The 24,509-nt window shown below is 43.4% G+C and overlaps 1 long non-coding RNA gene across 1 annotated transcript; it reads right to left on the minus strand.

Moving 5' to 3' along the window:
* Positions 1-999: 999 nt before the first annotated feature.
* LOC123729853 (uncharacterized) lies at positions 1,000-9,238 on the minus strand. The gene is made up of 3 exons (XR_006761530.1): positions 9,100-9,238; positions 4,571-4,696; positions 1,000-1,569 (listed from the first exon to the last, which is right to left on the minus strand). It is a non-coding gene; the product is annotated as an uncharacterized lncRNA (long non-coding RNA).
* Positions 9,239-24,509: the final 15,271 nt, after the last annotated feature.

Raw genomic sequence — 24,509 nt, forward strand, 5'->3', positions numbered from 1 at the left:
GGAGGCCGTAGGAGGGCAACAACCCAGCTGCAGGACCGCTACCTCCGCCTTTGTGCAAGGAGGAGCAGGAGGAGCACTGCCAGAGCCCTGCAAAATGACCTCCAGCAGGCCACAAATGTGCATGTGTCTGCTCAAACGGTCAGAAACAGACTCCATGAGGGTGGTATGAGGGCCCAACGTCCACAGGTGGGGGTTGTGCTTACAGCCCAACACCGTGCAGGACGTTTGGCATTTGCCAGAGAACACCAAGATTAGCAAATTCGCCACTGGCGCCCTGTGCTCTTCACAGATGAAAGCAGGTTCACACTGAGCACGTGACAGACGTGACAGAGTCTGGAGACGCCGTGGAGAACGTTCTGCTGCCTGCAACATCCTCCAGCATGACCGGTTTGGCGGTGGGTCAGTCATGGTGTGGGGTGGCATTTCTTTGGGGGGCCGCACAGCCCTCCATGTGCTCGCCAGAGGTAGCCTGACTGCCATTAGGTACCGAGATGAGATCCTCAGACCCCTTGCGAGACCATATGCTGGTGCGGTTGGCCCTGGGTTCCTCCTAATGCAAGACAATGCTAGACCTCATGTAGCTGGAGTGTGTCAGCAGTTCCTGCAAGAGGAAGGCATTGATGCTATGGACTGGCCCGCCCATTCCCCAGACCTGAATCCAATTGAGCACATCTGGGACATCATGTCTCGCTCCATCCACCAACGCCACGTTGCACCACAGACTGTCAAGGAGTTGGCGGATGCTTTAGTCCAGATCTGGAAGGAGATCCCTCAGGAGACCATCCGCCACCTCATCAGGAGCATGCCCAGGCGTTGTAGGGAGGTCATACAGGCACGTGGAGGCCACACACACTACTGAGCCTCATTTTGACTTGTTTTAAGGACATTACATCAAAGTTGGATTAGCCTGTAGTGTGGTTTTCCACTTTAATTTTGAGTGTGACTCCAAATCTAGACCTCCATGGGTTGATAAATTGGATTTCCATTGATTATTTTTGTGATTTTGTTGTCAGCATATTCAACTATGTAAAGAAAAAAGTATTTAATAAGATTATTTCATTCATTCAGATCTAGGATGTGTTATTTTAGTGTTCCCTTTATTTTTTTGAGCAGTGTATATTCAGCCAATCAGCATTCAGGGCTTGACACACCCAGTTTATAATACTATATTTACAATTTATAATGACAGTTCAGATTTGTATTTAAATTATGTAACTGCTAAACATTACTGTAGGCCTAGATCTACTTGAGTTCTTTAAGTTGTTAGTGTGTGTGTGTGTGTGTGTGTGTGCGTGCGAAGTTACTGAATTATTTTCAGAGTCAGTCAGAGTCCTCAAAGTAAGCCATCCTCCCAGGATTAGGGACTGATGGGAAAGGGGTGGGGATGTCCCTACACTCTTCAGCAGTGAAGGCCTTCTCATCATAGAGATACCATTGACGTTTTGCATCCAATCCTTTTGGAACAATTACTGAAAGCATTTGTCTCACAGGTGGCTCTTCATCTTTAAGCAGACTTTGCTGTGTGATGTCACTGTCTGCAAACTTCTGGATCTTCACAGACCCTGAGCCCTGTGTGAAATGAAAATGTTGGTTATTTTTTTATCCCCATCACGTTCCTGAAGAAACTGCTGAGGACTGCTGTCTAGTCATATGTTAGCTCAATCACTTACCACACATCATCTCCCAGATCTGTTCATAACTGTTTCATTTGTTTACCTTGTTCACTGTCAGTCATATTGTTTTCTTCATCTGAATTGGTCAAATGCCATTTTTTGGAAAGAAGGACCATCAGTGTCACTTTCAATGCTGTCACTGACATCCTCTCTCATCGGCTTCTTTAGCAGCAGAAGCAGGACCGCTTGTGAAATAATAATTAATGTGACGATCGTCATAATGAGGAGACCAAAGTGCAGCGTGGTGAGTGCTCATGATAAATTTATTTTAACTCAGAACACTAAATCAAAACAATAAACAAAGGAAAAACGACCGTCACGTTCTGCATGCTAAACTGAGCTGTGCAAAAAAAAATAAGATCCCACACAGAAGGAGGGGGAAAAAGGGCTGCATAAGTATGATTCCTAATCAGAGACAATGATAGACAGCTGCCTCTGATTATGAACCATACTTGGCTAAACACGAAGAAATAGAAAACATAGAATGGCATAGAATGCCCACCCCACATCACACCCTGACCTAACCCAAAAAAGAGAAAATAAACGGCAATCTAAGGTCCGGGCGTGACAATTAATCAATTCTGCCAAGTCAGAACCACTGGCAATGTTTTCACATGAATTAGATGTCATTTGTTTAAACAATGAGCAACTTCACTATCTGAAAAGGCTGCCATTCTAATGATTGACGGCTGTCAATTTGGAAGTTGATGTCTTCATTTCGGACACGGCAGGAAGCTCGAGGGAGGGGGAGACGTGCAGCGGGACATGCAGCTGAATACTTTAACCATATTCACAAGAAGCGGATGCCGGCAGTTTCTCCGTAATTACTTTTCATTTAAAAGATTTATAGATAATACTTTAACTGGGATAAAGGATAGCATATAATCCAACGCCTATGCTTTGATCATTGGGAGGAGGCTGACAAATGCAGGAATATTAAATGTGAATTAGGACAGGGTAACTGAAATGTCTCTCATTTCTAATGAGTAGGGTAGGCTATCGTTTAACATGAGGTAGGGTACAAAATATACATCAATGTTTGCCTTTTGATCCCTGTCTGTCATCTCCATAGGCTATGATTTAATTTGGGCCAGCCTCATGGATTTAGCTTTCAGTTAGGCTAGGAAAGCAATCGCGGATAAACTCCCCTTATCCCTATCAACTTCATAATGAGATGGAAAATTTGAATCATTCTGCGCTCTGATCTGTTGATACATAGCCTAGTTGCAGGGAACTGGCAATTCTTTCTGTAATATCTTTACATCATCCTTTCATGTGTGTGAATAAGATATTTTGTGTCACGTCCTGACCATAGAGAGCTCTTATTTTCTATGGTAGAGTAGGTCAGGGTGTGACTGGGGGGTTTTCTAGTTATTATTTTCTATGTGGGGTTCTAGTTTAGTTTTTCTATGTTTGGGTGTTTGGTATGATTCCCAATTAGAGGCAGCTGGCTACTGTTGTCTCTAATTGGGGATCATACTTAAGTAGTATTTTTTCCACCTGTGGGTTATGGGATATTGATTTGAGTTATTGCACGTAGCATTCGCTGTAGTCATGGTTCGTTGTTAGTTTATTTGTTTTTGTCTTTGCTTAGTTTCACTTTCTAATAAATAATGTGGAACTCAACATTCGCTGCGCCTTGGTCCGACATTCATTCCAACAAACGTGACATTTTGCAGCTCGGGCTGCAGAGACCGGCAGCTGAGCTGGCTGTATGCTCTGCGACTGTACAAATGAGCTATCGTATTGAGATGGAAAAATTCTTCTATCTGATCTGTCGATAGACTACATAGTTAATAGTAGCCAATAATATTCACTCTTGTACCATAAGTTATCTTACTAGAAAGGGCCAATTATCCTATTAATATCACAATCAGCTTCATTTCACAATGTAGCCTAGGCCAAGACGGGAGCTGTCAGTTGGCTAGCCAGGCACCGAACGTGAACAGTTTCACTTTTGCTAACATGTCAAAACAATTAAATTGACATATTTAAGACTTGTAAACACATACTATTTATACACCACAAGAAAGTAAAGGGTTCAAAGTATATTATTCATTACACATATCAATTACACATGCCAGTCATTTTCACTCCTGGCATTTTATTTCCATTTTGCCAACAATGGGTGGCTGGACATCTGACAGGTTCTTCTGGGCCGCCACACATATAGAAAAGAGTCAGGTGCAATTTGGGACATAGTCAATGGGTTCTTCTGTTGTGTGAGCTTTTCTACTAGTTAATCATAAGTCATGAGAATACACAGTGAATCAATGACATTTGCACAGACCTAATAAAAACCAATTTTCAATGCATAAGTCATATTTTCCAAATTCTCGCTCTCTTTATGATATCGATCTCTCTCAATTTCCAACTCAATCCACACACTCTCTTCGACAATCTTACACAACTTTATTTTAGTGTAAGTTGAGTAGGACTCAGAGAATATAAAGTAAAGGAGGGAATATACAGTAAAAATAGCTCTATTGGCGGGCCTTGGTTGAGTGGATTTCAATGATATTCAATGGCAAGGCATTTCTGAGTCTCAGGCAAGACTTAGCCATCCTCTACATTAGCCCCATCCTTTCAATGGATCTTGCACTGTGTTAGCAACCCCCATGTTAACCCTGTATTAATGTAAACTAGCAAAGCTACATTGTGTGACTACTGCATCCCACAAGTCCCTGACTGACTGATTGGGTTGCTTGTTAGCTTGTCTTTGATCATTAGGCAGAGCGATGTCATGGCCTCTAGTGTCATAAATTATAACGTCACCAGCCCAACTTTTATCTAGACAAATATTATTCCTCTTTTTCCCCCGTTGCTTGGAAACTTGTTACAGACTACATCTCCTACAGTCTTCCTTGTTAAAGTGAGGCAGCTGATGCATAATTTACCTGTGTTTTCTTTTCTCTTTTTCTGCTCTGTTCCTTTCATCCTCTTATCCTCCTCTCACCTCTCACTATGTCTTCAACCTCTCAACCTGGGTGCTTTTGAGCAGGCAATAAATGGATGAAAATGTCCTGAAACAGAGAAACAGGGAGGAATTACCTGAACTTGTGCAATAAGAAACACAACTTATTTGTTTTCCATTGCAAAGCACTTTAAAAGTTTTCTGTTGCATGGTTTCCGCTGCCCTCCAGCCAGCCTACACACACACACACACACACACACACACACACACACACACACACACACACACACACACACACACACACACACACACACACACACACACACACACACACACACAAATGCACGCACACACACACAAACGCAGACACACAGGGATACACACAAACAGAAACACACACATGCACACTTATCTCTACATACAGTATATAAATCGATTCCCTGTTCACAGAAATACACAAGCGCCCCTCACACATTCTCTCGCACAAACACATTTCCCCATATCCAACCCTTTGGCAGGGTATCTGCATCAAAAGCTGTTGAGGAAACAGTGCTAGTTTGTGGTTTGTTTTATAACTTCTCTCCATGGCTCGGGGTGAGATCCGGGCCTGCTTCTTTTGTTTTACACCTCATAAATATGTAGGAACAGTTGGTGCAATTGGCCCTGAGGTGGAGTAGAGATATGGTTGACTTTTTAAGAGAGCTCAACTTGTTTAGGTGCAATGAAAGAAAGCTAAACTTCAAAAGAAATCTAAACTTGTCTGGGTGCGTGGTTGGAAGAATCATCACACAGTTTAGAGTAGGTACATTGTGTTTTGTTCAGAGTTTTGCAGTAGGAGCCACTGTGTGGAAGGAAAGAATCGGCATCAAACTAGTTTCCTTTAGACATCATTATATTACAGCTAGCAAAGCAGAGGTCTGTGTAACGTCCCAAATACTATAGCAACCTATTCCCTATATTGTGCACTACTTTTGACCATAGCCCTATGGGCCCTGGTTAAAAGTATAGCGCACTAAATAGGGAAAAGGGTGCCATCTGGGACAAATATATCCTGGTCTAAAAGCGGGCACATGCTTGTTTTATTCTGTCTTTATCCAGTCTCTGTAGTAACAGGATACTCTCCTGATTGCTTAAATATACTCTCATTCTGTCTGTGTGACAAAGTGACAGAGGCCAGGTGACATTGAGATCGCATGGGAATAAAATATTGCATCCTAAATGGCACCCTATTCGCTACATAGTGCCCTACTTTTGACCAGAGCCATATAAGCCCTGGTTAAAAGTAGTGCACTACACAGGGAATAGGGTGCCATTTGGGACACATGCCCAATGTGAGCCTGAGACCCACTTTATTTACATTCATCGTCAGTGCCGTGATAGGCCAAACACACACACACACAAAGCCTACTTAACCAAGTCAAAACAAACAATGGCCTTTGCTGTGATTAGCACACTTACGGTAACGACAGTCAATGTTAGTGCTGTATGTTAATGCTATCTCTTAATCTGTTTTAATGAACAAGGGCTATGGAGGACAAATCACTCACTCTCTCATGTGTGACTAGGCTCAGCTAGACCTCCCTGTACTGTGTACAGCCTGCTGAACCATAGCAGCCCAGACAGCCTGCAGAAACTAGAGATAACAGAGACAGACACTAAGGCTCTATGACAGAGAAGAGGATAGAGATATAGGGGAGATAGATATAGGGAATAAGATGGAAAGACATTTGAGGGAACTGGAGGGAGAGAGAGAAAGAAAGAGAGAAAGGGAGAGTGGGAGAGAGAGAGGAAAAGAAAGTGGAGGGACACAGGGAGAGAGACAGATAAAGTGTGGGGAGGGAGAGACAAGGAGAGAGAGGGTGGGGAGTGAGAGGGTGGATGGGAATGGGTGGGAGGTAGAAGGGACAACAGAGGAGAGAAATATATAGAAGGAGTTGAGTATCCAAAAGAAGTAGAGAGAAAGAGCAGTGTTATTAACACGTTCACACTGTCACAGAGATAGATATAGAGCGAGGAGGGGGTGGTTGTACCAAACAGTCAGTCCAGTTGTGTGGGGAGAAATGGAGGAAAGTGTCCCGACATGGTGATGGCTCATAGGCACATCGTCACACACTCATTCTTTGTTTCTATTGCCAAGCACTTTAAAACATATTCCGTTGCATCAACTAATGAACAGAACCCAGGTTTGTGTTGGAGGATGTGAGAGAGTGTGTCACATGCACTCACACTTCTGACATTCTGCTCCGTTAGACCCAGAAAACAATATATCCCAGTGCTTCTATTCTGAGATAATTTCTGTGTTAAACATGTCTCTCTCTTCTCTCCCTTCTCATGAGGCGTGCACAGTGCATTTGGCGGCAAGTCCAACAATAGCACTGTTACATTACAAATGGCACACTATTCCCTGTACAGTGAACTTGTTTTGACCAGAGCCCTATGGGCCCTGGTTAAAAGTAGTGCACTACAGTAAAAATGATGCCATTTCAGACGCACCCATTGTGTCTGCTGCTTCCTGATTCTGTCGTGGAAATATTGAATCAAATATTTCTCAGATACCGGAGCTTGTGAATTCAAATAGACTTTATTGCAAACAGTAACAAAGCCGAGCCATTCCATGGAAGAACTGACTCTCCATTCTTAGTACTTGGCTTTTATACAGTCTTACCCTTACATAACATCATCACTCCACTTTATGAATCTTGTTGTCTTTCTTAGTTTCCATTCTCTTATTGGCTCAGACATTGGGGCATAGATTATATTGGTGGCATGACATGCACACTCCTACTGCAGGTCTAATGGTGCCTATAACTGGTTATCTAATGTTCCTGTCCAAAGGTCTTCACAAGTTCAGGCCGATGTTGTCTATGAATGATTAATCCATGTGCATGTCCAGTAGCCTTCACAAGATCAGATATGGCACAGACCAGTCACATCTTGTTGGTCTACCTTGCCTCATCCACACGGATTCTGCTTACGTTCTGTTTTTTGCATGTCTAATATTTAAACTTATATCGATTCTTCTTTCTACTTCAAAGAGAACAGCATAGGTACTGAAAATCACCAGATGACTGGAAATTCTCTAACAATTCCATTTCAATGCTATAATGGATGCGACAGCTTGAGAAAATTAAAGATGTTAGCTGCGCCACAAAGGGCAAACACATCAAACTGAATTACTGTGTGTAAAGATGCCTTCATGCACTTAAATGATAAATCATTTCCCTGCTACCAGTCAGTGATGTGGCGTCAGCGAGACAATGAGATTCCTATTGATGGGTTTTATCTCATCAAGGTGAAGAAAGCTCTTAGTGGGAACAGGGGAGGGGCAGTGTGTGAAGGTAAACTGGGAGAATAGGGTTGAGTTGAGGGTTCAGTATACTTCTGTCCCCTGTTAACTACCTCTGTCGTGTCTTTTATTATGTCTCACTCAGTACACAGTAGACTGCAATACAGCAGAGTACAGTAGAGTACAGTAGTATACAGTACAATATTCACACATCCATTGAGTCCATTCCATTCAAATCTACTTCTTCTCCTATCCTTTCCTTCCTCCGTTCAAACCTCCACCTCCCTTCCTAGTCGCATACTGTATTATCGACACAACCACAAAATAGAATCTTCTTCAGTACAGGATGCATCTTATTGGTGTAGGTTCCTACTATATCCCCAGCTAGCACATAACGTTCTGAGGACCCTATGTTTCTTAGAGCTGAGTGAGACAGTGGTTGTCCTATGGTTATTTTGCATACAACCTTCCCACAATTTTATGGGAATGCTGCAGGATAGTTGCTTGGATTTGGAACATTCTCAGCACAGTTAAGGAACTTTGTATCTTTGTATTTCATTACTTTAAAAGTTCAAACATGGTTACATTTCATTTCAGTTTTGGTATTGTTCGACATTGGTAATGTTCTCAAATAGTTCAGAGAACGTTAAGAGAGAATGTTCCATAAAAAACACAACACGCCTTTAGTAATGTTCAGAGAATGTTCTAAGAATGTAAAAAACATATATATTCTGTTCTCAGCATCAACAAAACTCTCTCTATCCTCTATCTTTTTAAGTGTGTTCAGCTGTGTTGGCCACAACCACTAATTGGTCAAACCTGATCATAGACGTGCATGTTTCCTTTGAAATGGGATATGTTAAATAGACTAAAATGAACAGCTTTGTATGCGTGAAAAAACATGGCATGCTAAATCCATCCTTGTGGCACAGGGTACTAATTCATTGGATAGAGAACAGACGATTATAGGTTTGAATCTCACTGATGCTGTGTCACAATAAAAAATACATGTGTTTGCATGATTAATGCCTAAGAAAATGAATTTCCATGTGTCCTATCAGTGCTTGAGTTTTAAAAAAGTTAACCCCAAGTAAGCTAGCAGTGTTAATAAAAGTCTTATTGAAACATTCAGTGAACGTTTTACGAAAGTTAGTCAAAAACCTCCAAATAACCTATCTGTCACGCCCTGATCTGTTTCACCTGTCTTTGTGATTGTTTCCACCCACCTCCCAGGTGTCACCTGTTTTCCTCATTAGTGCCTGGGTACTTATTCCTGTGTTCCCTGCTTGTATGTTGCCAGTTCGTCTTGTTTGTCAAGTCAACCAGTGTGGTTTTTCCTGTTCTCCCGCTTTCTCCAGCGCTCTGTTTTTGCTAGTCCCCCTGGTTGTGACCCTTGCCTGTCTGGACTCTGTACTTGCCTGCCTGACCATTCTGCCTGCCCTGACCTCGAGCCTGCCTGCCACTCTGTACCGCCAGGACTCTGGCCTGGTTTTGATCTTTTGCCTGTCCACAACCATTCTCTTGCCTAACCTTTTTGGATTCTAATAAATATCAGAGACTCAAACAATCTGCGTCCCGTGTCTGCATCTGGGTCTCACCTTGTGCCCTTACAGTACGAACTGGCCATGACAGATCCAGCAGACTTGGACCAGCTCCGCCACACTGTCTCCCTGCAGGGAGTCACCATTTGGAGGCATGAGGAGCTACTACATGACCTTCTGGAAGGGCTTTGTTCCCTGATGGAATGCCACGACCAAGGATTTAAGGCTATTATGGAGAAAATCAGGGAGTTAGCTCATAGGCAGCCTGCCGCCTCTGAGAACCCCCAACCACCCTGTAACCTTTTTTCTAAACTCAGCAAAAAAAAGAAATGTCCTATCACTGCCAACTGTGTTTATTTTCATCAAACTTAACTTGTTATGGATAGGGGGCAGTATTTTCACGGACGGATAAAAAACGTACCTGATTTAATCTGATTAGTACTCCTGCCCAGAAACTAGAATATGCATATAATTATTAGCTTTGGATAGAAAACACTCCAAAGTTTCTAAAACTGTTTGAATGGTGTCTGTGAGTATAACAGAACTCATTTGGCAGGCAAAAACCTGAGAAGATTCTGTACAGGAAGTACCCTGTCTGACCATTTCTTGGCCTTGTTGATTATCTTTATCTATTACAGGGGATCTCTGCTCTTACGTGACACTTTCTACGGCTCACATGGACTCTCAGAAGGCGGCAAAATGCTGAATCGTGGCTTTGCAGGCTCTGGTTGAAACAAAGTTGCGCGTTTGGGTAGTGGCTGGTTACAGTACTATGAGACTCAGGCTCGTGCCCGCGTCGACCGAAAGCTTTGTTTTCTTTCCTCTGTTTAGCTAAACGGAGATTCCCGGTCGGAATATTATCGCTTTTTTACGAGAAAAATGGCATAAAAATTGATTTTAAACAGCGGTTGACATGCTTCGAAGTACGGTAATGGAATATTTAGAAATCTTTTGTCACGAATTGCGCCATGCTCGCGACCCTGATTTACCATTTCGGATAGTGTCTTGGAACGCACGAACAAAACGCCGCAATTTGGATATAACGATGGATTATTTTGGACCAAACCAACATTTGTTATTGAACTAGCAGTCCTGGGAGTGCATTCTGACGAAGACAACAAAGGTAATGAAACTTTTGTAATAGTAAATCGGAGTTTGATCAGGGCTAAACTTGGTCGGTGTCTAAATGGCTAGCCGTGATGGCTGGGCTATCTACTGAGAATATTGCAAAATGTGCTTTCACTGAAAAGCTATTTTAAAATCGGACATATCGAGTGCATAGAGGAGTTCTGTATCTATAATTCTTAAAATAATTGTTATGTTTTTTGTGAACGTTTATCGTGAGTAATTTAGTAAATTCACCGGATGTTTGCGGGGGGTATGCTAGTTCTGAACGTCACATGCTAATGTAAAAAAGCTGGTTTTTGATATAAATATGAACTTGATTGAACAAAACATGCATGCATTGTATAACATAATGTCCTAGGGTTGTCATCTGATGAAGATCATCAAAGGTTAGTGCTGCATTTAGCTGTGGTTTTGTTTTTTGTGACATTATATGCTAGCTTGAAAAATGGGTGTCTGATTATTTCTGGCTGGGTACTCTGCTGACATAATCTAATGTTTTGCTTTCGTTGTAAAGCCTTTTTAAAATAGGACAGTGTGGTTAGATTAACAAGAGTCTTGTCTTTAAAATGCTGTAAAATAGTCATATGTTTGAAAAATTGAAGTTTTCGGATTTTAGAGGAATTTGTATTTCGCGCCACGCCCATCATTGGATATTGGAGCAGGTGTTCCGCTAGCGGAACGTCTAGATGTAAGAGGGTAACGACTGTTCCACAGGTGCATGTTCATTAATTGTTTATTGTTCATTGAACAAGCATGGGAAACAGTGTTTAAACCCTTTACAATGAAGATCTGTGAAGTTAACCTGTTGGGTCTAGGGGGCAGCATTTGCACGTCTGGATAAAAAAAATGTACCCGATTTAATCTGGTTACTAATCCTACCCAGTAACTAGAATATGCATATACTTATTATATATGGATAGAAAACACTCTAAAGTTTCCAAAACTGTTTGAATGGTGTCTGTGAGTATAACAGAACTCATTTGGCAGGCAAAACCCTGAGACATTTTCTGACAGGAAGTGGATACCTGATGTGTTGTATTGACTTTAAACCTCTCCCATTGAAAAACACAGGGGTTTAGGAATATTTTGGCACTTCCTATTGCTTCCACTAGATGTCACCAGCCTTTACAAAGTGTTTTGAGTCTTCTGGAGGGAGATCTGACCGAACAAGAGCCATGGAACGGTGATGTCCCATTAGACACCTGGCGCGCTACTTCATGTTGGGTACCCTCGTTCCAATACGTTATAAAAGGCTATGCATTCGTCCACCTTGAATATTATTCATGTTCTGGTTAAAAAAGGCCCTAATGATTTATGCTATACAACGTTTGACATGTTTGAACGAACGGAAATATATTTTTCCCCTCGTTCATGACGGAAGTCCGGCTGGCTTACATCATGTGCTAACGAGACGGAGATTTTTGGACATAAATGATGAGCTTTTTTGAACAAAACTACATTCGTTATGGACCTGTGATACCTGGAAGTGACATCTGATGAAGAGAATCAAAGGTAATGGATTATTTACATAGTATTTTCGATTTTAGATCTCCCCAACATGACGTCTAGTCTGTATCGCAACGCGTATTTTTCTGGGCACAGTGCTCAGATTATTGCAAAGTGTGATTTCCCAGTAAGGTTATTTTTAAATCTGGCAAGTTGATTGCGTTCAAAAGATGTAAATCTATAATTCTTTAAATGACAATATAATATTTTACCAATGTTTTCTAATTTTAATTATTTAATTTGTGACGCTGACTTGACTGCCGGTTATTGGAGGGAAACGATTTCCTCAACATCAATGCCATAGTAAAACGCTGTTTTTGTATATAAATATGAACTTGATAGAACTAAAAATGCATGCATTGTCTAACATAATGTCCTAGGAGTGTCATCTGATGGAGATTGTAAAAGGTTAGTGTATCATTTTAGCTGGTTTTATGGTTTTGGTGACCCTGTCTTTGACTTGACAAAACATTACACACAACTCTTGTAAATGTACTGTCCTAACATACTCTAAATTTATGCTTTCGCCGTAAAACCTTTTTGAAATCGTAAAACGTGGTTAGATTAAGGAGATGTTTATCTTTCAAATGGTGTAACATAGTTGTATTTTTGAAAAATTTGAATTTTGACATTTATTTGGATTCAAATTTGCCGCTCTTGAAATGCACCTGCTGTTGATGGAGTGCACCACAGGTGGCACGCTAGCGTCCCACCTAGCCCCAAGAGGTTAATTTGTAAAAATCCAACTAACTTTGAAAGACAGGGTCCTGAAAAAGGGCCGTTTCTTTTTTTGCTGAGTTTATTAGTGGTGAGTTTGTACAGCCTACACCGGCTCCCCGAGAACCCCGCTTACCTCCTCCGGTGTGATATTCTGGGGGATCCTGGTACCTGCCGGGGTTTGTTTTCTTAGTGCTCCCTTATTTTTGCACTGCAGCCATCTTTGTATCCTTCAGACCGATCAAAGATACCGTGTATTATTACGCTAATGTCGGGATGGGCGCTCTCCTGGGCTACGGCAGTTTGGGAGCAACAATCAAGCATTTGTCGTCATCTGGAGGATTGCATGGCAGAGTTGAGGAAGGTGTTCTCTTCTCCGGTAACCGGGAGAGGGGCGGCCCGAAAAATTTGAATTACGCCAAGACTCCCGTAGTGTGGCAGACTACGTTGTTGACTTTTGCTCATTGGGCACCGAGAGTGCCTGGAATCTGGAGTCCCTTTTTGATGCCTCCCTTCACGGATTATCTGAGGTGATAAAAGATGAGCTAACTGCTCGGGAATTACAGGTGGACCTATATTCCCTCATCACCCTCACCATTAGAATTAATGGACGTCTAAGGGAACGCAGGAGTGAGAGGAGGTCTGGCCTAGGTCACACTCGTTCATCTGCAGTGGCTCACTCAGCTTCAAATGAATCCGGAAATCCCCAAAGGCTGTTTTTCCGAGAGGATCCAAAGCCACCCGAGCTCTCTCGGGAATCCTCGATGACGGGTGAGCCTGATACACCGGAACCTGTGCAACTGGGAAGAGCTAGATTATCGCCTAGGGAACGTTCATGCAGGCTAAGCTCCAAAAGTTGTCTGTATTGTGGTGCTGTAGGGCATTACATAGCCACCTGCCCAGTGAAGAGACCTGAAGCCTTAGTAGGTACAGGTACTCTGGTGAGCCTGACTGGGAACCCTCTAAGTCCCATTACCTGAACTCCTTTATGTGAGCTTGCTGTGGGGAGACCAGTCTAAGTCTCTCTGGGTGCTTATTGACTCTAGGGCAGATGAGAGTTTCATGTACGCTACCCTGGTATCAGAACTAAGAATCCCTACTCAACTCCTTTCTGTTCCCATGGATGCCAGGGTGCTGGACGGCCGCTCCATTGGAAGAGTCACGCACAGCACAGTTCCCATTAATATGCGGGTATCTGGGAATCAGTGAGTCAATTCAGCTCCTCCTCATTGAGTCCCGTCACATCCCTGTTTTGGGATTTTCCTGGCTCCAGAAGCACAACCCTGATATTAACTGGACTACGGGTTCAATCCTGGGTTAGAGCTCGTTCTGCCAATCACACTGCCTTAAGGCGGTACATCCTTCTCCAGAACTTCTGCCTCCAGAGTTAAGTACGGCCTCGGATCTCTTTGCCGTGCCCGCAGAATATCATGCCCTCCTGGAGGTTTTCAGCAAGGCTTGTGCTACCTCCCTTCCTCCACATCGTCCTTATGATTGTGCTATTGACCTCCTCCCGGGCACCACACCGCTTCGAGGTTGGCTATATTCCCTGTCTGGTCCTGAGACCAAGGCCATGGCGTACATTGAGGACTCTGGCTTTTGGGAGCATTTGCTCTCCTGCCGGCACAGGATTATTCTTTGTGGGGAAGAAGGACAAGACCTTGTGTCTATGTATTGATTACTGGGGACTTAATGACATTACGATTAAAAATTGGTACCCTCTACCACTCCTCTCCTCGGCATTCGAACCTCTCCAGGGGGCTACTACCTTTTCCAAAACTGGACCTTTGGAATGCCTACCACCTTGTGGGGATATGCGAAGGAGACGAGTGGAAGATGGCTTTCAACAGTATGAGTACCTAGTCATGCCGTTTGGACTCAACAACGCGCCCGCTGTCTTCCAGAACCTGGTCAACTATGTGCTCTGCGACATTTCGTTTTGTTTTTGTCTACCTCGACGACATCCTGGTTTTCTCTCGTTCTGCCCAGGAACACATTCTCCATGTTTAATAGGTCCTTCAGCTGAGAAGTGTGAGTTCCACCGCTCCACTGTCTCTTTTCTGGGATACATCATCGCTGAGGGGAATGTTCAGCTGGATCCGGAGATGGTGAGAGTGGTGGGGGATTGGCCCCAGCCCATGTCCAGGGTGCAGCTACAACAGTTTCTGGGGTTTGCACATTTCTACTGCCATTTCATTCGGGGCTACAGCAACCTGGCGGCTCCCCTCTCTGCATTCACCTCTCCTAAGGTACCGTTCCCATGGTCTCCAGCAGCGGAAAAGGCTTTTGGAGATGTAAAGCAGCAATTTACTACTGCCCTCATCCATCTGGACCCAACTCGTCAGTTTGTGGTTGAGGTTGATGCTTCCGATGTGTGAGTAGGGGCCGTTCTTTCCCAGCGATTCGTCTAGGACCAAAAGCTTCATCCCTGTACCTTCATGTCCCATCGTCTCAACTCTGTGGAGAGGAACTATGATGTTGGGAACCGGGAACTCCTAGCGGTTAAGATGGCTCTGGAGGAGTGGAGACACTGGCTGAAAGGGGCGGAACATCCATTTCTGGTATGGACGGATCACAAGAATTCAGAATACCTCTGCACTGCCAAGCGCCTCAACCCAAGGCAAGCTCATTGGGCCCTGTTATTTACCAGGTTCAATTTCAACATCTCCTACTGCCCAGGGTCAAAAAACATGAAGCCAGACACTCTCTCCCATCTGTACAGTTCCACTGCCACACCCTCTGAATCTGAGACCATCCTCCCTGCCTCGTGTTTGGCGGCTTCAGTTGTTCTGGGAATTGAGGCTCTGGTCCGCAATGCACAGCGTTCCCAGTCGGACCCTGGGGGGGCCAACTAACTGGATGTTCGTTCCTGATTTGGCCTGGTCTCAGGTCATGGAATGGGCTCACTCCTCCAAGCTTACCTGTCATCTTGGTACTCGTCGTACCCTGGCTTTCCTCCGTCAATGCTTCTGGTAGCCCACCATGGTTCCTGATGTCTCGGCCTTCGTCACCGCATGCACGGTGTGCTCTCAAAGTAAAACTCCGCGGCAAGCTCCGTCTGGCCTCCTACAGCCTCTTCCTGTCCATCATCGCCCCTGGTCCCATATTTCCCTGTATTTTGCCACTGGGCTTCCTCCATCAGATGGCAACACCACCATCCTGACGGTGGTTGACAGATTCTCCAAGGCCGCCCATTTCACCCCTCTTCCTAAATTAACTTCAGCCAAGGAGACGGCCAAGCTTATGGTGCAGCACGTCTTCCAAATCCATGGACACCCGGTTGACATTGTCTCGGACCGGGATCCTCATTTTTCGTCCCGGGGTCCTCATTTTTCGTCCCGATTCTGGAAGGCGTTCTGCACCCTTATCGGGTTGTCAGCCAGCCTGTCTTCTGGGTTTTATCCCGAATCCAACGGCCAGTCGGAGCGAGCCAATCAAGACATGGAGACGGCACTACGGTGTCTTGTTGCCAGTAACCCCACCACCTGGAATCAGCAACTGGTCTGGGTGGAATATGCCAGGAACACTCTATGGAGTGTTTGAATGCTCCTATGGAGCATTCAAAGGGGGAATCAGCCCCTGCTCTTCCCAGAGCAAGAAGAGGAGGTCAACATACCTTCAGCCCAGATGTTCGTCCGCCGCTTTCAGCGTTCCTGGAAAAGAGTCTGGGCGTCTCTTCTCAAGACCACCTCCAGTTATCGTCGACAAGTGGACCGCTACCGGGTCGCTACCGGGCCGCTACCCGCTATCGGGTCGAGCAGAGGGTATGGTTGTCCACCCGGGACCTCCACCTCTGGGTGGAATCTCACAAACTTTCCCCCCGTTTCATTGGTCCTTCCCCATTTCTAGTCCTTAGTCCCACTGCTGCTCGCCTACAGTTACTCCGTACCCTCCGTGTTCACCCTACTTTTCATGTGTCCAAGATTAAGCCCTTGTCTCACAATCCTTAGTCTTCTGTTTCTAGGCCCATCCCTTCCCCCGTGTCATCGATGGTCAGCCAGCATACACGGTTAGACACCTCCTGAGGGTTCGACCACAGCGATGTGAAAGACTCATTGCCAGTTATCACAAACTCTTGATTGCAGTTGTTGCTGCTGAGGGTGGCACAACCAGTTATTAGGTTTAGGGGGCAGTTACTTTGTCACATAGGTCCATGAATGTTCAGATAGCTTTTTTCCCCTTAATAAATAAAATGATCACATAACTGCATCTTGTGTTTACTTGGGTTATCTTTGTGTAATATTAACATTTGTTTGATGATCAGAAACATTTAAGTGTGACAAATGTGCAAAAAAATAAGAAATCAGGAAGGGGGCAAATACTTTTTCACAGCACTGTATAATGCCAATTATTTCATGGTCCGACGCATGCTGTCCCCTATGAACACTTTTTTAACTTTTGGCACCAGCAAGAATGACGACTATCTTGATTGAGTTTCAGACAGGGTGTGTTTACAGACCTATTCAATCAATCCCTATCCCAGTCTGCTGTCCCCACATGCTTCAAGATGGCCACCATTGTTCCTGTTCCCAAGAAAGCTAAGGTAACTGAACTGCCTTTCTAAGTTCTTCGAAAGCCAAGTTAACAAACAGATTACCGACCATTTCGAATCCCACCGCACCCTCTCCGCTATGCAATCTGGTTTCAGAGCTGGTCATGGGTGCACCTCAGCCACGCTCAAGGTCCTAAACGACATCGTAACCGCCATCGATAAGAAACAATACTGTGCTGCCGTATTCATTGACCTGGCCAAAGCTTTTGACTCTGTTAATCACCACATCCTCATCGGCAGACTCAGTAGCCTTGGTTTCTCAAACGATTGCGTCGCCTGGTTCACCAACTACTTCTCTGACAGAGTTCAGTGTGTCAAATCGGAGGGCCTACTGTCTGGACCTCTGGCAGTCTCTATGGGGGTACCACAGGGTTAAATTCTTGGGCCAACTCTTTTCTCTGTATACATAAATGATGTCGCTCTTGCTGCTGGTGAATCTCTGATCCACCTCTATGCAGACGACACCATTCTGTACACTTCTGGCCCTTCTTTGGACACTGTGTTAACAACCCTCCAGACGAGCTTCAATGCCATTCAACTCTCCTTCCGTGGTCTCCAACTGCTCCTAAATACAAGTAAAACTAAATGCATGCTCTTCAACCGAACGCTGCCTGCACCTGCCCGCCTGTCCAGCATCACTTCTCTGGACGGTTCTAACTTAGAATTTGTGGACAACTACAAATACCTAGGTGTCTGGTTAGACTGTAAACTCTCCTTCCAGACTCACATCAATCATCTCCAATCCAAAGTGAAATCTCGAATCGGCTTCCTATTTCGCAACAAAGCATCCTTCACTCATGCTGCCAAACATACCCTCGTAAAACTGACCATCCTACCAATCCTCGACTTCGGCGATGTCATTTACAAAATAGCTTCCAATACCCTACTCAACAAGCTGGATGCAGTCTATCACAGTGCCATCCGTTTTGTCACCAAAGCCCCATATACTACCCACCACTGCGACCTGTACGCTCTCGTTGGCTGGCCTTCGCTTCATAATCGTCGCCAAACACATTGGCTCCAGGTCATCTACAAGACCCTGCTAGGTAAAGTCCCCCCTTATCTCCGCTCACTGGTCACCATAGCAGCACCCACCTGTAGCACGCGCTCCAGCAGGTATATCTCTCTGGTCACCCTTAAAGCCAACTCCTCCTTTGGTCGTCTCTCCTTCCAGTTCTCTGCTGCCAATGACTGGAACGAACTACAAAAATCTCTGAAACTGGAAACACTTATCTCCCTCACTAGCTTTAAGCACCAGCTGTCAGAGCAGCTCACAGATCACTGCATCTGTACATAGCCCATCTATAATTTAGCCCAAACTACTACCTCTTCCCCTACTGTATTTATTTATTTTATTTATTTTATTTATTTTGCTCCTTTGCACCACTTTCTTCAAACTACAAATCTACCATTCCAGTGTTTTTCTTGCTATACTTTATTTACTTTGCCACCATGGCATTTTTTTGCCTTTACCTCCCTTATCTCACATCATTTGCTCACATTGTATATAATCTTATATATATATATATATTATTATTATTTTTTTTTTTTTATACTGCATCATTGATTGTATGTTGTTTTACTCCATGTGTAACTCTGTGTTTTTGTATGTTGTCGAACTGCTTTGCTTTATCTTGGCCAGGTCGCAATTGTAAATGAGAACTTGTTCTCAACTTGCCTACCTGGTTAAATAAAGGTGAAATAAAAAAAAAATTAAAAAAAATGACTATTGCCCTTCTGTCATCATGAAGTGCTTTGAGAGAGTAATCAAGGATCATATCACCTCCATCCTACCTGTCCCACTTCAATTTACTTTCCGCCCCAATAGGTCCACAGACAATGCAATTGCCTGCACACTGCCCTATCCCATCTGGACAAGAGGAATACCTATGTAAGAATGCTGTTTATTGACTGCAGCTCAGCATTCAACACCATAGTACCTACCAAGCTCATCACTAAGCTTGAGACCCTGGGTCTCGACTCCGCCCTGTGTAACTGGGTCCTGGACTTCCTGATGGGCTGCCCCCAGGTGGTGAAGGTAGAAAATAACATCTCCACTCTGCTGATCCTCAACATTGGGGCCCCACAAGGGTGCGTTCTCAGCCCCTCCTGTACTCCCTGTTCACCCACGACTGCATGGCCATGCACGATTCCAACTCAATCATCAAGTTTGCAGACGACACAACAGTAGTGGGCTCGATCACCAACAACGATGAGACAGCATACATGGAGGAGGTGAGGGCCATTGGAGTGTGGTGTCAGGAAAATAACCTCTCACTCAATGTCAGCAAAACAAAAGAGATGATTGCGGACTTCAGGAAACAGCAAAAACAGCACCTCCCTATCCACATTGACGGGACAGAAGTGGAGAAGGTGGAAAGTTTTAACCTCTCTAGGGTAGGTGGGACGCTATCGTCCCACACTATTCAACAGCCATTGAAAAAGCAGAGTGCCAAATTCAAAACCACAAAATGTCATAATTCCATTTTCTCAAACAATCAACTATTTTACATTATTTTAAAGATAAACTTCTCGTTAATCTAACCATATTGTCCGATTTCAAAAAGGCTTTACAGCGAAAGCAAAACATTAGATTATGTTAGGAGAGTACATAGACACAAATAACCACACAGCCATTTTCCAAGCAACTAGATGCATCACAAATAACTAAAACACAGCTAAATGAAGGACTAACCTTTGATGATCTTCATCAGATGACACTCCTAGGACATCACGTTACACAATACATGCATTTTTTGTTCGATCAAGTTCATATTTATATCCATAAACCCCATTTTACATTGGCGCGTGACATTCAGAAAATATTTTGCCTCCAATACCTCCGGTGAATCAGCACAATAATTTACAAAAATACTCGTCATAAATGTTGATAAAATATTAAACTGTCATTCAAAGAATTATAGATGAACATCTCCTTTATGCTAACGCTGTGACAGATTTCAAAAAAGCTTCAAGAGGAAAGCACACTTTGCAATAATCTGAGTACTGCACTCAGAAAAATACACTAGGCAATACAGATACCCGCCATTTTGGAGTCATTAAAATATTAAATAGCATTAGAAATATTCACTTACCTTTGATGATCTTCATCAGAAGGCACTTCCAGGAATCCCAGGTCCACAATAAATGTTGCTTTGTTCGATAAACTCCATCATTTATGTCCAAATAGCTCCTTGTCGTTAGCGTGTTCAGTTAGCTACTCCAAGTGTAGGAAGCGCGCGGAAAATGTCATGACGAAAAGTTACAAAAATGTTATATTTACGTTCGTTCAAACATGTCAAACGTTGTAATGCATCAATCTGTAGGGCCTTTATAACGTGAAACTTCAGTAATATTCTAACCGGACGATTCCATTGTCTTGAAAAACGTTTTTGAACACAGCTACCGCTCACGTGAAGCCGTGCCAATGAACTGATGTCCTTCCCTGGGTCACCAACTTCCCCACCTTCTTGTTCGCTCTCTGTTCATTATAGATGCCTCAAACAACTTTCTAAAGACTGTTGACATCTAGTGGAAGCCTTAGGAAGTGCAAAATGAACCCTAACTCACTGTGTGTTCGATTGGCAATGACTTGAAAGGACTACAAGCACCAGAATTCTCACTTCCTGGTTAGATTCTTCTCAGGTTTTTGCCTGCCATATGAGTTCTGTTATACTCACAGACATCATTCAAACAGTTTTAGAAACTTCAGAGTGTTTTCTATCCAAATCTACTAATAATATGCATATCCTAGCTTCTGAGTTTGATTAGGAGGCAGTTTAATATGGGCACGTATTTCATCCGGATGTGAAAATACTGCCCCCTATCCTAAAGAGTTCCTGGTGTAAATATTACTAACAAACTGAAATAGTCCACACACACAGACAGTGTGGTGAAGGAAGCGCAAAAGTGCCTCTTCAACCTCAGGAGGCTGAAAAAATGTGGCTTCACTGAAAACCCTCACTAACTTTTACAGGTGCACAATTGAGAGCATCCTGTTGGGCTGTAATACCTACTGGTATGGCAACTGCACCGGCCACAACCACAGGGGTCTCCAGAGGGTGGTGTGGTCTGCACAACGCATCACCGGGAGCAAACTACCTGCCCTCCTGGATACCTACAACACCCGATGTCACAGGAAGGCAAAAAATATCATGAAGGACAATAACCACCCGAGCCACTGCCTGTTCACCCCGCTTCCATCCAGAAGGCGAGGTCAGTACAGGTACATCAATGCTGGAACAGAGAGATAGAAGCTGTTTTTCTATCTCAAGACCATCAGATTGGCCACTAGCTGAGAGCGGCGGCTGCGTACCTCCAGACTTGATATCATTGGCCACTTTAATGGAACACTAGTCACTTTAATAATGCCGCTTTAAGAATGTTTACATATCTCACATTACTCATCTGATATGTATAGACTGTATACTTTATCCTTCACTATCTATGCTTTACTATCTATTGCATCTTAGCCGCTCTGTCACTGCTCATCCACATATTTTAGACATATATATTCTTATCCCATTCCTTTACTAGATTGTGTGTATTAGGTTTTGTTGTGGAATTTGTTAGATATTAGGTTTGTTGTGGAATTGTTAGATATTACCTGTTAGATACTGCTGCACTGTCACATCTAGAAGCATAAGCATTTCGCTACACTCGCAATAACATCTGCTAACCATGTGTATGTGACCAATAAAATTTGATTTGATTTAAATTTGAGATTGCTCAGTTTGTTCACAGTGCCTGGAGGAGAAGGAGAAATGTATTGTTTGTGTAGTGTGGCTAGATGGTATCAATGCTTACGATGATTATTCTATGCGTTTAATTTGTAAAATGTTATTTTGTTTTTAGTACATGGAAAACTATACTATGTTTAGTAGTGTCTTGTAAGGCACCGGTAGCTATATAACACTTAAATAAATCATATCAATCAAAAAAATATAGTTAACTGTAAATACTACAGTATAGTACAGTTTACTACAGTAAATACTACAGTATTCACTGCAGTGTTTCTGCTGACTTTAGTCCGCAAAAACAATACAGTGAATACTATAGTATTAATACCATTGTATACTATAGTGTTTTTTAAGTGGGCTGAAAGGCATTGATTGTCTTCAGAGTTGATTATTAACCCATCAACCAAAAAGGCCAGTATCTCACTTCCTCTATTGTCCAATTCAATGGATCTTAAAGGTGTGTGTGTGTGAGAGAGAGAGAGAGAGAGAGCGCATATCCGTGGGGGTATGTGGGTATGGGCCTATATCTGGAATTCTTGGAAAATGACATAGCACAACTCTCATACCATAAAAATACTTCTGAAGTTGTCTTTCTCTTACAATTAATTCCAGCTGAATACAGTGGCAGTCCAAGGCTTTTGCTGAGGTATTTCTCATTAACTGCTGCTATACAGTCCCGAATTTCTCCTCAGATTACTGTGGGCTTGTGCATGGTCTCAATAAATGGCTTTCTTTATTGCAATGCCATAGTCAGACAGACAACAAAAACAACCAATTCAGATATATATTTTTCACTAACCCAACAAAATGTCTGAATGGCTGCATTTAGACAGGCGGCCCAATTCAGGTATTTTTCCCACTAATTGGTATTTTGACCAATCACATCAGAGCTTTCACATCAGCTCTTTGTCAGAACTGATCTGATTGTCTAAATGCAGCCTGTGTGTCAGTTTTCCAAAAGTGTCTCAATCAGTGGAGACTAAAACCCTCACGCTTACGAATGCATGCATGCACACACACAAATAAAAACGTACTTTGACGTACTACTTTGTGCTAATACGTTGTATGTGCTTTCTAAGCCAACGGGTGGCTGTGTGGGTATTTGGTTAATTTGTGTCATTGGGTAACAAGGCTAATGAGCCATTAGTGTGTGTGCCCTGAGGAGGGAGCAGGTGAAGTGTGTGTGTGTGTGTGTGTGTGTGTGTGTGTGTGTGTGTGTGTGTGTGTGTGTGTGTGTGTGTGTGTGTGTGTGTGTGTGTGTGTGCGTGCGTGCGTGAAGGAGTATTGACTGTATTGACTATCAATCAGAAGGAGCAGGTGAGGGAGCTGCTGGTTTTTGATCCACTTGACTGAGTGTGATGATGTTGTTTGACTTGATTAATTTGTCTGATTAGAATTCCCTCTGTTCTTCCTTGCATCATTTTGCATTTGTTAGTCTGTGATTTTTTACATCAATGGGCAACACAGCCTAGCCCTTGGTACCAAAGGATTTTATACATATACAGTGCTCATATAAACGTTGTTTCATCCTCCTCTGTATAAATGTACTGTAAGTTTCTTTAGATAAGAATTTTGTGTAACTCTACGTCCCAAACGGCATCCTATTACATCAACAGAACCCTATGGACCCTGGTCAAAAGTAGTGCACTATATGGGGAAAATGGGGCAATTTGGGACACAGTCTAAGGTAATGAAAAGTAAATGAAGGTCCACAGAGAACAGGTTGACTGATTTCCACCAGAGGAGACTCTTTGTTAAAAAGACTAGGAAGCTAGGAGAGATTGAGTTGTGTGTGTGTGTGTGTGTGTGTGTGTGTGTGTGTGTGTGTGTGTGTGTGTGTGTGTGTGTGTGTGTGTGTGTGTGTGTGTGTGTGTGTGTGTGTGTGAGAGAGATGGAGAGAGAGCGAGAGAGAGGGAGAGAGAGAGGGGGTTAACAGACACAGGTGCATTGCTCATACAAGGTTAGACTCTCAAAGTTGCAGACTCATCACAGAGCGTGAAAGTCCACTCTACAAGAGGTTTGCAATATACCAGCTCCAAACTTTTTTACTGACAAAGAGAATACCTCTCTGGGAGTTAAATGTAAGCTTTATTGCATATGATCTCTCTTTATTGAGTTAAAGTCTAGAGTGGTGAAAGCTGATGGTCAGCAGAAGGAGGCCCAGCAGTGAGTGATTATATACCTTACATTCCCACAGGGATTTTGGGCAGCTGCCCACACGTCTGATGATGTGTAAATAACATGACAGAGCATCATTTAAGTGTCTGTGTTCCAGAGAGACAGAAAGAGGGAAGGAGAGAAAGAGAGTGATAAAAAAGTGTACGTGTGTGCGCGTCTGTCTTCAGAGAGGTGTGTGTGTGTGTGTGTGTGTGTGTGTGTGTGTGTGTGTGTGTGTGTGTGTGTGTGTGTGTGTGTGTGTGTGTGTGTGCGTGCATGCGTGTGTGTGTGTCACG

The sequence above is a fragment of the Salmo salar genome, chromosome ssa23, assembly GCF_905237065.1.
Source record: "Salmo salar chromosome ssa23, Ssal_v3.1, whole genome shotgun sequence".
NCBI lineage: Eukaryota > Metazoa > Chordata > Actinopteri > Salmoniformes > Salmonidae > Salmo > Salmo salar.